This window comes from Armigeres subalbatus, chromosome 1 (assembly GCF_024139115.2).
Source record: "Armigeres subalbatus isolate Guangzhou_Male chromosome 1, GZ_Asu_2, whole genome shotgun sequence".
In the NCBI taxonomy this organism is placed as follows: Eukaryota; Metazoa; Arthropoda; class Insecta; order Diptera; family Culicidae; genus Armigeres; species Armigeres subalbatus.
In genome coordinates this window covers 184,475,618-184,491,827 of record NC_085139.1, presented here as the reverse complement: position 1 = coordinate 184,491,827, position 16,210 = coordinate 184,475,618, and the positions used below count along the sequence as shown (strand labels likewise).

General features: G+C 45.1%; 1 protein-coding gene and 1 long non-coding RNA gene across 2 annotated transcripts in view; both read left to right on the top strand.

The window, feature by feature from the left end:
- The window catches only part of LOC134205592 (odorant receptor 56a-like), a 60,705-nt gene that overhangs the window by 33,456 nt on the left and 11,039 nt on the right, over positions 1-16,210 (top strand). The window lies entirely within an intron of this gene.
- Positions 5,813-6,425, top strand: LOC134205594 (uncharacterized). The gene is made up of 3 exons (XR_009978159.1): positions 5,813-5,943; positions 6,004-6,183; positions 6,245-6,425. It is a non-coding gene; the product is annotated as an uncharacterized LOC134205594 (long non-coding RNA).

Sequence of the window (16,210 nt, the reverse complement as noted above, 5' to 3'; positions counted from 1 at the left end):
ATCAGACTGAAGAGGGAAGCCAAGCGGATCGGACTAATCATCAACACGTCGAAGACGAAGTACATGATAGGAAGAGATTCAAGAGAAGCCAATGTGAGCCACCCACCGCGAGTTGGCATCGGTGGTGACGAAATCGAGGTGGTAGAAGAATTTGTGTACTTGGGCTCACTGGTGACTGCCGAAAATGATACCAGCAGAGAAATTCGGAGACGCATAGTGGCTGGAAATCGTACATACTTTGGACTCCGCAAGACGCTCCGATCGAATAGAGTCAGCCGCCGTACCAAACTGACAATCTACAAAACGCTCATTAGACCGGTAGTCCTCTACGGACACGAGACCTGGACGATGCTCGTGAAGGACCAACGCGCCCCAACGCGGACCAACTCGGAGTTTTCGAAAGGAAAGTGCTGCGTACCATCTACGGTGGGGTGCATATGGCGGACGGTACGTGGAATGAACCTCGAGTTGCATGAGCTGCTGGAAGAACCACACCGCGTTCACACCGCGAAAATCGGACGACTGCGGTGGGCCGGGCACGTAGCCAGAATGTCGGAGTAACCCGGTGAAAATGGTTCTCGACAACTATCCGACGGAAACAAGGAGGCGAGGTGCGTAGCGGGCAAGGTGGATCGATCAGGGGGAAGATGACTTGCGGACCCTCCGTTGACTGCGTGGGTAGCGACGTGTAGCAATGGAAGCCGAGCCGAATGGAGAAGACTCTTATATACCGCACAGACTACTTCGGCCTTAGTCTGAATAAATAATAATAATCCTGGAGGAATGTCCGGGAAGTACCTAGAAGAATTTCCGAAGGAATTTCTTATAGATTTACAAGTGCAATTGTGGAGCGAAATCGGAGGATTTCCGTCATAAATTTCTAAAGAAACTTCTAGGAAGGAAATTTCGTTTGTATTATTGAAGGAACTCCCGAATGTATATAAATGCAGGAGATTTTTCTGGAAGAATAGCCAAAGAAATGTCTAGAAGGAAAAATTGGAGAAGAAAATAAATCTTCAAGGAATTTCCTTATGAATTTGCTAAAAAACTAATTTAGTTAGGGGTTTCTAGATAAGGAGAAATTACAATTACATGAGAAAGATTTTCGAACGAACGTTTTGACCCAACCTGCCCACTCCGGCTAAGCCCTTGTATCATTCCCATCATTGCTTTGTAAAATCATGAAGTTTGAGGTGTCACATGACCTATTTTGAATTAATTTAGAAAATGGCCATCCCGTAGGTCCCCGGATTGCGACCGATGTGGCCAGATTGAATCCGAGTTGGCCAAGAACCCTAAAAATATCATTCCCATCATTGCTTTGTGAAATCATGAAGTTTGAAGTGTTGCACGACCTATTTTGAATCAATTTAGAAAATGGCCATTCCGTTGGTCCCCGGATTGTGACCGATGTGGCCGGATTGAATCCGAGTGGGTCAGGAACCCTTAAAATATCATTTCCATCATTGCTTGGAAAATCATGAAGTTTGAGGTGTCGCACGACCTATTTTGAATCAATTTTGAATATGGCCATTCCGTTGGTTTCCGGATTGTGACCGATGTGGCCGGATTGAATCCGAGTGGGCCAGGAACCCCAAAAACATCATTCCCATCATTGCTTTGTAAAATCATGAAGTTTGAGGTGTCGCACGACCTATTTTGAATCAATTTAGAAAATTGGCCATTCCGTAGGTCCTCCGGGTTGTGGCCGGAATGGATCCGAGTGGGCCAAGAACCATAAAAATATCATTCTCATCATTGCTTTGTAAAATCAAGAAGTTTGAGGTGTCGCACGACCTATTTTGAATAAATCTAGAAAATGGTCATTCCTTTGGTCCCCGGATTGGGACCGGTTGCCGGATTGAATCCGAGTGGGTCAGGAACCTAAAAATATCATTCCCATCATTGCTTTGTAAAATCATGAAGTTTGAGGTGTCGCACGACCTGTTTTGAATCAATTTAGTAAATGGCCATTCCGTAGGCCCCCGAATTGTGACCGATGTGGCCAGATTGAGTCCGAGTGGGCCAGGAACAGCAAAAATGTCATTTGCATCATTGGTTGGTGAAATCATGAAGTTTGAGTTGTCGCACGACCTGTTTTGACTTAAAATTGTAAATGGCCACTTATTCCGGGGGCAACTGACCCCAACGGAATCTGGAATAATTCTGGAACCGTACCGTGGATGGCCTCAAAATTAGTATAAATCAAAAATTAAGATCCATCCGGATGGAATGCAACTTGTTAAGAAAGAATCGGTCAAGAAATGCGATTTTTACAGCAGTTTAGATTTTTGAAAGCCCTTAAAAACAGACGTTGGGGACGGAAAGGATAATCGATATAGAACCACACATAAATTAAATAATTGCTAATTCGAGACCACACATAAAGTTTATTTGGATATATATTTTATAAGTAGTTCGCGTGGAGAATGGTTATGTTATGTGTTATGTGTACATCATAAGTTGAATCTATGGATTTTTGCCAATAAATATGTGTGGATTTTTAGTAGTGTATCATTATTATTCTACTTTGGAACGTCTTGAAAAATGAAAGAGAAAACGCAGCAAATTTCAATTATGATATTTGTGTGTTTGAAGAGCTGGCAACAATGTCGCAAGATGTGAACATAAACAGCTAGCATAATGAAAACATAACATATAAATATCAACGTAAATCAAAGCAAATCTGTTGATTTTCGGACACATTTCGATAGTTTATGACATAGTTAAACCGTATTGCGTAATTCTAAGTGCAAATCAGACTGAAATCGATCATATTAATGCAATGTTTACGGTGATCGGATGTTAACAAAAAAGGGTTTATTTTTGTCTGCCTCAAGTTTGTCTGTGTCAAGTTTCTCACGACTACTAATATTGAGTTGATGATTTTTATGGTACAACTACAGAAAGATTGGAGTGCCACCGCAAGTCCCCTTAAATACACTTTTATTGATAACCGTAATCCTGGCAAAACATATATCTGCAGTCCTGATTTTTTTATGATAATGTTGGCGTCATTTTTCTCGGCGAAATTCTATTTGGCTATAATCTGGAAACCCATACACATTGCCTTTCCGCATTCTGAAATTATGTTATATTAGAAATGATTCCAAGACAGATTTATTCGAAATTCATACTTACGTGAGCCTGCTGCAGAATGCAGAATGATAATATACAAGAAAAGAACCAAAATCCGCCTTGCAATATTCTAACTGATGTCGCCATGTTGTAGCATATGCAAGTCGTGACAGTTATTTTATTTACCATCATGCCATATATAATTTATCAAAAATTCACGTAGATTTCACCCGAATTTACGGTAGAAGTCACGTTTATATCGGTGAACTCTAAGTGCATCACATGATGAGTATCATATTCAAGTTCTCAAGAGGTTACCTGAATATTCAGGTAAAATGTACGTGCGCGATCGGTTCAGTGTGGGAGCTGTCACTTTACTTTCGGAAAAATATTCTGCTCGATTAGTCCGTAAGTAAAAGTGACAATTTGCTCCATGCAGATCAGTTGTCAGACACGCAGGTAACACAGCTGAATCTGAACCACTGCAAGGCGGCTCAATTGCTGCTACAACAGTCGGTTACTGAGTGTAAAGCTGATGTAGCTTTGCTGTCCGATCCATACCGCATCCCTGCCGGTAACGGTAGTTGGATTGCGGATAAGTCTCAGATGGTGGCCATCTGGACTTGCGGGCGATATCCCATCCAGGAGATAGTATCATCACCTGATGATGAGGGTTTCGTTATAGCAAAGGTAAACGGTGTTTACTTTTTGTAGCTGCTACTGTCCTCCCAGGTGGAGTATAGTGCAGTTTACTAGGGTAGTAGATATTCTTGCAGCAAAACTAACTGGCTTAAAACCGTTAGTTGTAGCAGGCGACTGAAAAAACACCTAAATAAAGAATAAAAAAAAAAAAGCAGGCGACTTCAATGCGTGGGCAGTGGACTGGGGATCCCGATCCACAAACGCTAGAGGTCATACCCTGCTAGAGTCGCTAGCGGTATTGAACGTAGTCCTGCTGAATGAAGGCCAAGTGCCAACGTTCAGGGGACCGAGAGGTGATTCATGCATCGATGTGATCTTCTGCAGCGCGGGATGGACGGTGGAGCCAGATGGAGGGGCATACCTCCACCGTTCATCAGGAAATTCGTTTTATGATCCAGTATACCCCCGTAGCAACCACAAGGCGGACCGGCAAAGCCGATCTAGGATGGCGCACCTCGCAGTTCAACCCAGAACTCTTGGAGAAATCACTACGATGGGAGACGCGAACAACGGGATTAATTGGCGACGAGTTAATCGATGTACTAACCCGTGCATGCGATGTGACGATGCCTACCCGGATAAAAAATACCATAGAAAATTTATAAATTTTATTGTTACAACACCAATTAATACATTAGGTTTACAAATAAATGTTATGTAATTTTGACAATTAAATCACATAAGAGGTTATGGTTTTCCACGATTTATTCAATGGTAAATGGAACTTTTACAATAAAAAATGGGGGTTGTTATGTATCTTTACAATAAAAAATTTGAAAATTTTCCATACTAAATTTAGAGCAAAACAATTGATTCTACTGTACTTTTATGGGATGATTTATGCACTCAAAACAATAGAAAAGATGGTATATCTAAGGGTTTTCTTTCTTTTTATTTATTGTTTTACAATAGAAAAATAATAAAATCAATTTCAGTCTTTTTATTGTTTTTATTGGATATCACTTGTTGAGACAGGTAGGAAATCGGTTTTGCTCGAATATGACAATTGTTCACTACCACCATCTGGTTTGAGGTTTGCCTAAGCTAGTACAACAGATGTCGAGATTTTTTGCATGACTATGAAATTGTTGATTCTGTTTGTTTGTGGTTACATATAGACTTGTGGCTCAATATATATATTTTTAACTTTGCCTAACAGTATACTCAACGAAATCAAAAAGCAGCTATTATTGTAAATTCGTAGGATTACAAGCCCTCTCATTCAATTAATGTATCAATTGTTAAACATAGTTTTAAAAGTACAAAGATCCCATCAATTGCGCGAGAAACAATTAACTGTTAGATATATTTGCTGGAACAATAAGTACCAAGCGTGGGTCCAACCTGAACAGGCCAAACATTCCCACGGTATAACTTTCTTCGGTGACTCACTGTTACTGATACAATTCCTGCTCGGTTCTTATAGAATAGTAACGCTGTTAGTACTGCAAAACAATGATGTTGGTTTCCGCTGTCTCTACGTGCTGCCGACGGTTCGTTGGCAGGAAATAGATGAAGAACTCGCTGGGGGCCATCATGATCACCGCGTTCGGGATTTGGTGAATCAATTGAGTGTCTAGGTCGTCTAACGATTTTGCTTTACCTTTCTTTTTACTTCTCGCCTTGCCCGGTCCAGTTTCCTGTGGGTAGGTCACATCGTCAACAATCGTCTCATTCAGCAACTGGTTGCCTCAAAATCCAGAAAATCTCACCAAAGCCAATGAGCACTAATTATCTGAAATTATTTAAACTATTAGTAATAAACACAGTTGAAGGTTTTGCTACAACTATACCCTTTTATTATCAGTTCGGTAATGGCGGCTTTTCGCTGTGTAAAAATCAATCGGTCACTGTACTGTTTGACACTAGCTGGAGGAAAGCTCAATGGCGTTCCTGCCCAGCAAACAATCAGTTCGACGTTAGACACTAGTTAGGGGATGTTAGTTATGTTGCAGTGCAAATACATAACCTTTTTTATGATTTTATGCTGTTGCAATAGTATTCGTACGTGTATATTTCAATTGTGACTGTTTTGCTTTTGTATGCAACCGCACTGCTGAGGTGCTGAAAAAAAAACAATGATGGATAAAATGTCCAAGTTTCCGAGCAATCAAATCGTTTGGTCCGCGCGGTTGAGATCCACTTCTTCCAGTGCCGTGCCAGGTAAGTTTTGTGTTGTTTGTTTATAAAAACAATGAATTGCAAATACTTTTATATTTACAGAGATCGTGTGGATGCCGGCATCAATCTGGTGGCAGAACGGAAGTAAAATCCATCGATGGCGGATGCGGTAAATTTATCAACTTTAAAAATCGGATTCGAATAAACCGGCTGCTGAACCAGCTGAGGCTGCTGATCGAGTTGCCGACGATGGTCATTAGTGCTGTGCTACTGTTTGTGATGGTAGGTAGATACTTAACGAGTGGTTTTGCCAGAGTTTTTCATTCGGACATACCTCTTGTAGCACCACACGGACCTACTGGCCAATCTTGGAGAGAAGCTATCCCACCTTCACGAGTATCTATATTGATGATGGGAATTTCAAGTCATCAAGGCCGTGTGGATGCCTCCATCCGGAATGCATGTGCTGCAGCGAGAAAAACGCCACAAGTAAGAAAGCCTTGTAACAACAGATACCGACAATTAGTCAGGTAAATTCTGTGTTGATGTTCACGAGGTTATTTGAATTCATGAAGATTTTTCGTCTTACAGACTACGTCGGCTTCATAGGCAGTCCAAAATCATGAACTTTATTCCAGCGCCGGGAAGCTGTGGGTATATTCGATACCTATTTTAAAAGAAAAGTGAAAAGCTTTTGTAAAACAATCAAACAGAACTTTAAAAATAATAATTGCACATAAATAACCGAACTATTCTTCATTTAATTCAGTTTTGTTTGCATCTAGCTGTCATTCGGTGCAAAAGTGTGCTTGTGTTGGTTAATAATATATTTCGCGCCAATACATGCACTTTTTGCTCGTATGACAGCTGGATGTAAATAAACCAGCATGAAATCCCACCCGAAAATACCCTAACCACTGCCTAATCGCCTAAAGCGAAACATAGCTAACGTTCATCTAATGTGAGGGTAACGGGTTAGATTAAAATATGCATAAATCAAGACAAAATCAGGGTTGTTACGAAGATCCTGAAATATTTTCCGCGCCAAATCCGCGCCGACTAAAATCAAATCCGCGCCATTTCCGCGCGACATGAAATCCATTCCGCGCGACCTTGAACTAATTTCTAAGCAAATACACGTGAAATATCAATTTTTTATCGCAATTTACTGAATGTCTTCTCTTCATGTTCGTTTTTTATAATATTCTTATTTTTTTATTATTCCAACTGAAACTTGGCCTGCTTTTCAACTTAGTATTCTATAAGCAGTTTTCTCTACATACTAAGTAACCCGCAGATAGTATTACAACCACTCTAGATGGCAATATTCACCACTAGAAGTACTGAACCTGAACTGAAAGTGAACAAGAACTAAACAGTCAAAACTTTTTCAATAAGCACCGCTTTTTAAATGAGATGATGGTTTTGTTATGTTATTGTCAGTTGATGTTTTGTTGATCGAACTTCGACAAAAGTTCGGCAAAAGATACATTTATATACAAAGAATGTTCAGGTCAGATTTAATCATAATTAATTATAGATAAACTTGGCAAATAATTAAAATTCTGCCAAACCGTAATTTCTTCTGAAGTAATCAATTATGCAACTTTGTTGTAATTATTGTTCACAAAACAAACTTGTGTAGAGATTAAGGAATTAGACAAGCTCCAGTTTTAAACAAAACTTCCATAAAACAATTCTTTGAATTCGTATCAAGAAACAAATAATACAAAATCTAATATGTTTGCTTAAGCTCCTTTGATTTGCCAGTCAGAATCCAGATTTTCAAGCGTAAATAAATTTCTTTGGAAATTTCAGAGGCATATTTTCAGAAATTTCAACAGACATTCTTTTGGGAATTTTACAGAATAACTTAAAATTTAGAGAAAAAAAAACGTTTAATTTAGCTGAAATCAGGTCGTTATGTGTGTTATTTCCCCTTGAATTCTTCTAACAAGTTTCTATAAGCGTTCATGCACAAATTCCGACATTTTTAGTGGAAATTAATTTGCAATTTTTTGATCGTATTTGAATTGCAGCCGAAACCTCTGAGACTATCTGCGAAAACTTCTTCTAGAATTCACATTATTATTGTGGGCAGATTTATCCCAGAAATTGCTGTGGTTGATCCTCCTGGAATTCTCCTGGAAATTTTCTTTGAAACATTTGCAGAAATCCAACTACTCTCGGATCTGCTGCAGAAGTCGCTCTTTAATTGTACAAAAGCTCCCCTGGGAATGTATTTGGAAATTCTTTTGGGAATTTTGATGTAAGTTCAAGGAAATTCTTCAAAAACAAACTGCAGAAAATCTTTAGACCCTACTTGCGGAAATGTTTTCATGAGTTCCTGCGGAAAACGCTTTAGAAATTCTTGCAGAAATTAAATAAATTCCGCGGATATTCCTCCAATTTTTTTATAACTTTTCGGATTTTAAATGCTGCAAAAATCCTCTTTAGGCTGTGGAAATTTATTTACAAGGAATTTATACAAGGATCCTCATAGGGTCCTTGTGAAAAATTTCTTTATGAGGTTTCTTCGTTTCCTGATAGTCCTGTAAAAATACCATCGGAATTATTAAAAAATGTCGCAAAAAACCTTAAAAAACATTTTTTGAGAATCATCTTCTTATTTTGCAACGACTTTCTGCGAAAGCACTTATCAAAATGAAGCATCTGCATAAAATCCAAATGAAAGAACATTTTTATGTTTTTAATTGTTGAATAAACCCATATTCGTTCTGGATGAACGTTATGAAAGCAATACAAAATGTGTCAACACTATGAAAGCATTCTTGACGAAAAGACTTTCGAAAAATGTCATCATGCTGAGTGCTTCATCGTAAAAGAAATAACCAATCAGAAACTGACAAATATGATTAAAAATGGCAACAACCCTCCCATGTAAGATTTTTCCAATACAAATATATTTGTTTTATTTATATGGAGTGTATGAAGATGACAAACCCCGCTCCCTCCATAAGTGCCTACGTTATGAGTGTACGACCCCTAAGCGTTTGGACATATCAAACAACATTTGCCAATGAAAATCAAGCCCATCAAAAAAGACTAAAAACTAATTTTCAAATAAATTTCCTTACATCTAGCATTTTATTTATTAAATTTTCACCTAAATCTAAATCCGCACCAAATCCGCGCGAAACCCTAAAATCGTTATGTAAATCCGCGCCAAATCCGCGAAAATCGCGAAATCCGCGTAGTCGTAACAACCCTGCAAAATTTTCAAAACGACTTATCTGCTTTTGTAAACAAAGATTCAAACGACGATTTGACTAATCTGATAGCTCTCCCGCAAACCAACACCATCAATAGGTAGGTGAAGGATTCCGCTGCCTGTTGATGGTGTTGGTTTGCGTGAGAGAGCTTTCAGATTCGTCAAATCGTTGTTTGAATTTTGTTTACAAAAGCAGATAAGTCGTTTTGAAAATTTTGTCTTGAAATCATAAACATACCTAACAAAAGTGTTGCAGATCTGTATAATTTTAGTCTCATTTTACCCTAAAGTTAGTGAAAATGTTAGCGTAACTTTCTAACAGGTTACACTTATGTTAGGCTCAAGTTAGAGTCACCTTGTTTGCTGGGAAGGGAAAAAAGGCCTTTTCGCCAGTGAGTTTTCCTCCAGCTAGTGTCAAAAAGTACAGTGACCGATTGATTTTTATACACCAACAAGCCGCCATTAGTCATTACCGAGCGTGGAAAGCTGGATATAAAATATGCAAAAGTTTTAAAAGTTAATTAAATTAAGCTGTTTTTGGAGTTCTTATACCAAGTTTATTACTGCATTTCATCATATTTGTCGTTGCATTATATGGCAATGGTGGTGGACGAGATAGGATATATGGTTGGAACAAACGAAATAACTGCTCATACTGAGAGTCATTTCAAGTACTTTCAAACTTTTATGTTGCAGCAGGGACTTTGTCCAAGGGCTTGACGATCCCTCCCCATGGCCACTGCGAGTTAGACCGGGACCATCGTCCCTAACCCCTAATCCCAAGGCGTCAAGCGACCCGTGCCGAGGGGATGCATGGCCAGGGGGGTGAAATAATAAGCTAGGCCTTTAACGGAGCCTGTGGGGTACCTGGGCACCCTCCACAGTAATTGTCCCTTACCGCATCATGCTGGGCTCTAGCGTGGTGGACCTCTTTTCCCGAGCAACTCGTGGGACCAAAATGGAAAACCAAGGCAATTCTTTAACTAGTGGTAGTTGTGTAGGCGACAACCCCTTCGCAAGCTCAGTGCGCAGCGCCAGCGTGGGTCACTTAACCTTCCTCTCGGCTAAAAAAACGCCGGTAGAGGTTATTGACGGCCCATGGCTTGTGGAGGCGATGAACCGCAAACGCGATGAGCTTTCGGCCTTCGAGGTGGCGACGGAACAGCTGGACGCCATCATCGACTTTGCGTCATCGAAGCATAATATCAGTAAGGACCTCAAGAGGAGCTTTCTGAAACTTCGAAAGTCGATGTTGGACGCCAAGCTGGAAACGGCGGTCGGGACGGCCAAGTGCGAATCCGTGAAATCTGTGGAGTCAAGGTTTACCCAGACTGAGGCCCAAGAATTCGCGGATTTGGGCAAGGTCGAATCAACCGAGGGCGTGCCAGCGAAGACGGTGTTGCCAAAGTCTACCCAACGGAGCAGACACAAAAACGAGGGAGACAGGATGAGCTCCTTGGGGGCCGCCCCAAAACGCGGAGGGTTACTACCCCAAACAAGGGTAGTGGGGCTGGGAAGCTGAACCCCAGCCAGGTACCTCCAAAACCGGGGGAGGAAGGACCTGGAAAGGTCCGTCTACCCTGGAAAGACGGTGGTAAGGGGTTACGGCAGGCTGAGAGCTCTCAGCCGCCCCAGACCAGGGAAATAGAGGGGGATGACGCCTCCTGGACCCTGGTCAAGAACAAGAGGAAACCGAAGACGTCAAGGACCGAAAAGAAGGCCCAGGCGAATGAGGGTAGCAAGAAGTCTAGGGTAGGCGCCAATCGCTCCAGGGGCGATGCCCTAGTCATCAAAACGGACGAGGCTAAGTACTCGGACGTCTTGAAGGCGATGAGGAGTGACGTCAAGCTCGGTGACTCGGCGCCCACGTACGTCGAATAAGACGTACCCGGATGGGCGAGATGATCCTCGAGCTAAAGCGGGGCGTCTCGCAAAAGGGCGCCGCCTACAAGAAGTTGGCGGAGGAAGTCCTAGGCGAGACGGTCAAGGTGAGGGCACTCACGACGGAGATGAATCTAAGGGTTAAAGACCTTGACGAGATCACCGAAGTCGAAGAGCTCGTCACGGCACTGCGGCGACAGTGTGAAGTGGAGGCGTCCACCGCAGCCGTTCGGCTACGGAAAGGTCCGGCAGGGACACAGGTAGCATTGGTTCGGCTATCTGCAGCGGACGCCTCCAAGGTAGTCAAGTTAGGGGGCGTCAAGGTGGTGGTTGGTATGCCCTGTGGGCATATATGAGCAACCTGAAGTTTGCTTCAAGTGCCTGGAACCGGGGCACAAGCAATGGGACTGCAAAGGCCCTGACAGAAGCAAGCTCTGTCGACGCTGCGGATTGGAGGACATAAGGCACAATGCTGCACGAACCCTCCCAACTGTTTGATCTGTTCCAGCAAAGCTGCGAACAGCAAGCACCCCATGGGCTGGCCCAGTGCCGGCGAAGTGCCCAGCGTTTAAGCGTGCTGCAAAATCACAGTGCAGGTAACGCAGCTAAACCTGAACCATCAGTGATGCAGCACAGCAACTGCTGTGTCAGATGCTGAATGGAGGACAGATATCGCCATCATGGTAGATCCTTACCGGGTACCCGCCAGGATCGGTAGTTGGGTCACCGATAGGTCTGAAATGGCGGCGATATGGACAACGGGGAAATACCCAGTCAAGAGTTGGTGTCTTCGACACACGAGGGCTTCGTCATTGCCTAAATCAACGGGGTCTTCTTCTGCAGCTGCTATGCGTCTCCTCGATGGTCGATCGAGCAGTTTGGTCGAATGCTAGATTGTTTGATGGCTAACTTTATGGGGCGTAGGCCAGTAGTGATAGCGGGGGACTTCAACGCTTGGGCCGTGGAATGGGGAAGCCGATCCACGAATCAACGGGGGCAGATCCTGCTGGAATCACTGGCCATGTTGGATGTGGACTTGGCTAATGTCGGTACCAAAAGTACCTATAGCTGGAACGGTGCCGAGTCGATTATCGACGTTACGTTCTGGAGCCCTGGCCAAACGAGTAGTTCGAACTGGAGGGTAGATGATGGCTACACTCACAGCGACCACCTGGCGGTTCGCTACAGTATCGACTATACGACCAGCACTCAGCGGACGGAAGAAGGGGCGAGGCCTAGACCTCGTATGTGGAAGACATCATACTTCGACGACGAGGTGTTTAAGAAAGCGCTCCGCCGCGAGCACAATATTCTCGGTCTGAACGGCGAGCAGCTGATAATAGTACTTTCGCGTGCATGCGATGCCACCATGCCTAGAAAAGTCCACCCTAGGAATGGGAGCCCACCGGCTTACTGGTGGACTCAAGCAATTGCGAACCTGCGCCGCATGGTCCTATTGCCAAAGGCGGAAAAACCACCGGGGGATCCGTCGTCATATAGACCAATATGCCTGCTTGATACGGCGGGGACAGGTCAACAGGTTGTTGATACGCACGGAGGGTGCGGATGGTCTATCGAGTAACCAGTTTGGCTTCCGAAAGGGTAAGTCGACCGTAGACGCTATCTTGTCGGTTACCAAATCCACGGAGATAGCTATCCAGCGTAAGAGGAGGGGAGTTCGCTATTGTGCAGTAATGACTCTCGACGTCAGGAATGCTTTCAATGGTGCCAGTTGGGCAGCTATTGCAGATGCACTCCTGTGTCTTGGAATTCCCGAGTACCTGTACAAGATTCTCGGAAGCTACTTCCAGAATCGAGTACTGGTATACGACACGGAGGCGGGTCGGAAGTGCGTTGACATAGCCTCAGGGGTTCCGCAAGGTTCCATACTGAGTCCGGTGTTATGGAACGTCATGTACGACGGTGTCTTGAGATTGAAGTTCCCGGTGGGCGTGGTAATCGTCGGCTTCGCTGACGATATTACGCTGGAGGTCTACGCGAATCGATCGAAGAGGTGGAGTTGACTGCAGCCCACTCGATCGCAATTGTGGAGGAGTGGATGAGTTCCAGGAAGTTAGTTGTTAACAACCGAAAGTCGGAGCAATAAGCGGTGATAAGGGCAGGCAACTGCATGGTCACCTCTGAACGCTCCATCAAACTATTGGGGGTAATGATCGACGATAAGCTCACCTTTGGTAGCCACGTCAATTACGCCTGCAAGCGTGTCTCCACAGCTATAGTGGCATTGTCCCGGATGATGTCCAATAGCTCTGCGGTTTATGCCAGCAAGCCCAAGCGCAAGCTTCTGGCTAGCGTTGCTCTGTCCATACTGAGGTATGGGGGGCCAGCTTGGGGCACGGCCCTGCGTATTAACTGCTACAGAACGAAGTTAGAAAGTACGTATAGGCTCATGTGCCTAAGAGTTGCGAGCGCGTACCGTACCGTGTCGCACGATGCACATTGCGTCATCACCGGTATGATGCCTATTGACATCATTATCGGTGAAGACATAGAGTGCTTCGAAATGCGCGGCAAGAGAGGCATCCGTAGGACTGTCAGGTTGGCCTCAATGGTCAAATGGCAGCGTGCGTGGGACAGTTCCACTAAGGGTAGATGGACACATAGGTTGATACCGGAGATACGTACGTGGGTCAAGAGGCGCCATGGGGAAATCACTTTCCACCTTGTGGGGAATAAAGTTAGTCTGTAAAATGAATTTGCATTTGTTGGTTACATTGATGGATAAAGTGGAACGTATTTCTTATTTCATGATAAAAATAATGAAATAGACTAAAATATTTAAAAATTACATTAATAGAAAAAATGATAACGAATTTGGAATTCAATCGTAGTTGGCATTTTAAATGCCAGCATACTAAGAACATGGGGGCAGCAGGGACCATGTCCAAGGGCTTGACGACCCCTCCCCAGCTGTCTGCGAGTCAGGGAGAACTGCCTAGGGCGTGGTGGGATTTAGCAGTGGGCTCTGCTAAAATCCCTCCCAAAAAAACCCAAGTGCCCGTAATCAGACTCTATCAAAGCGACTGTGTGCCGCTTCAAAAACAGTGCTACTGGCACATCAGGGTTGATACCAGTAAGACCCTGAATATGGCATACTGGTTGCGTGTATTGGTCTTGTATTTGGATATTGTTATATTGTGAAGCGAGGGCTGGCAGTCTGACATTCTACTCTCTTAGTAGGGCCAGGTGACACCGACTCGAAACGGCGAGTGGGCTAATGGCTAGGCTGTCTTCCGTCCCATAAAACCGTGGCGGGCCTTGTAGCACGCTGCCCAATCCTGCCATCCAGTTTTGCCTACTGGGTGGGAGTAGGCTCAGATGCCCTTTCCTGACTTGCGCTGATCTGGCTCTGAACAGGCCAGAGTCAACCCTCGCATGAGCCTCCCTGCTTGCCGCAAGGCAGGCATAGATAACCATGGGATCACTAAAGGCGACTACTCCAGTAGGATTCGGCGGCAGCCGCAAGGGGGACCCATACAGCAATGAGCATTGAACGTAATCAGTCTTTGGAGTTGGAGGTGACGGACCCCTTTGCCAAAAGGGGTCTAGCAAGGTCCCCTATTAAAGACTGGGCAAGTGGAATGACGGCTGCTGCTATTGGCAGTACCGAAGAGTCTCCAGTGGTGGTGGGGAGTAGCCCTGCCTGCACGCCTGACGAGCCACTACCAGGGATACGGGTGGTGGCCGAGCAACTCGACGAGATCATCGAGTTCGTAAGCGGCTGGCAGAACACCAACAAGGAGCTTAAGCAGAGCCTGTTGGTGCTCCGGCAAGCTGTTCGTGTCGCAAGACAAGAACAGGACGCTTATATCAGGCGTGTAGCGGCAGCAGAGAAAGTAAAGGTACGCAGACCAATGCCCTCTTCTCCCTAGCGGTGTTACTGCGGTGAAAGAGGCGACCGCCCTTACGGCCAGTGAGGGCAAGAAAACGCCAAGTTCGAAGCGACCCAAACGCGCTACCATTAAGGCGAAGCGTCGCCTGGATGGTGCACCGGAGCCTGAAGGGCGTGTGCCCAAGAAGGCAAAAGGCACTAGACAGGCACAAGTTGCTGAGCCACAAGCTGGCCCCAGCCAGCCATCGGTACTCGCCGAAGGGGATGCGAATCCTTGGCAACTGGTCAGTAGGGTGCGGAAGTCAAACACCCCTCGACCTACGAAGAAGGTGAGAGACAGAGGCGAGGCCTTGTTGGTGAAAACCGACAAGGACAAATACGCCGATGTCCTTAAATCGCTGCGAGCGGCCGATAGCCTATCGGCCCTGGGCCAGGACGTGCGCAGCGTTAGACGTACCAAGAACGGTGAAATGATCTTGGTACTGAAGCGTGGCGCGCAATCCAGCGGGGTGGCTTACAAAAAGCTTGCCCAGGAGGTCTTGGGTGACGGCGCTCAGGTCAGGTCGTTGGGTGCGGAAGTGACCCTCCAGTGTAAGCAGCTGGACGAGATCACGACCGCGGAAGACGTCGTCTCTGCCGTCAAAGAGCAGTGCGGCACAGAGGTTGAGCGGTCCTCTGTACGTCTAAGAGGGGGATTCTTTGGTATGCAGGTAGCCTATCTCAGACTACCGGTGGCTGACGCCAAAAAGGTCACGGAGAAAGGGAAGCTGAAGATTGGCTGGTCAGTATGCCCAGTAAGCTTGCTCCAGCCACCTTCAGTGGACAGGTGCTACCGGTGCCTTGAGTCCGGGCACAAGTCTTATGGACTGCAAGGGCCCAGACCGAAGCAAGATGTGTCGTCGCTGCGGCGAGGAGGGACACAAGGCGCAGGAATGCGACAAGTCACCCAGGTGCCTTATCTGCGCCAGTAAAGCAGGCCCGGAACCATGCTATGGGCGGGCCTGCGTGTCCCTTCGGAGCAGCCAATCGGAAAAGCCGTGCAAGTAACACAGTTGAATCTGAATCACTGTGCACCTGCCCAGCAACTGCTGTGGCAGGCGGTCTCGGAGTCGAGGATCGATGTCGCCCTCCTGTCCGACCGTACAACGTCCCTGCCGACAATGGCAACTGGGTGGCAGACGGGTCTAGGTCGACGGCAATCTGCACAACGGGAAGGTACCCCGTTCAAGAGGTTGTACACTCCTCCGCGGAGGGTGTCGCGATAGCCTAGATCAATGGGGTGTTCTATTAGAAGCTGCTACGCCCCACCAAGGTGGCCAATGGAACAGTTCAACCAGATGATC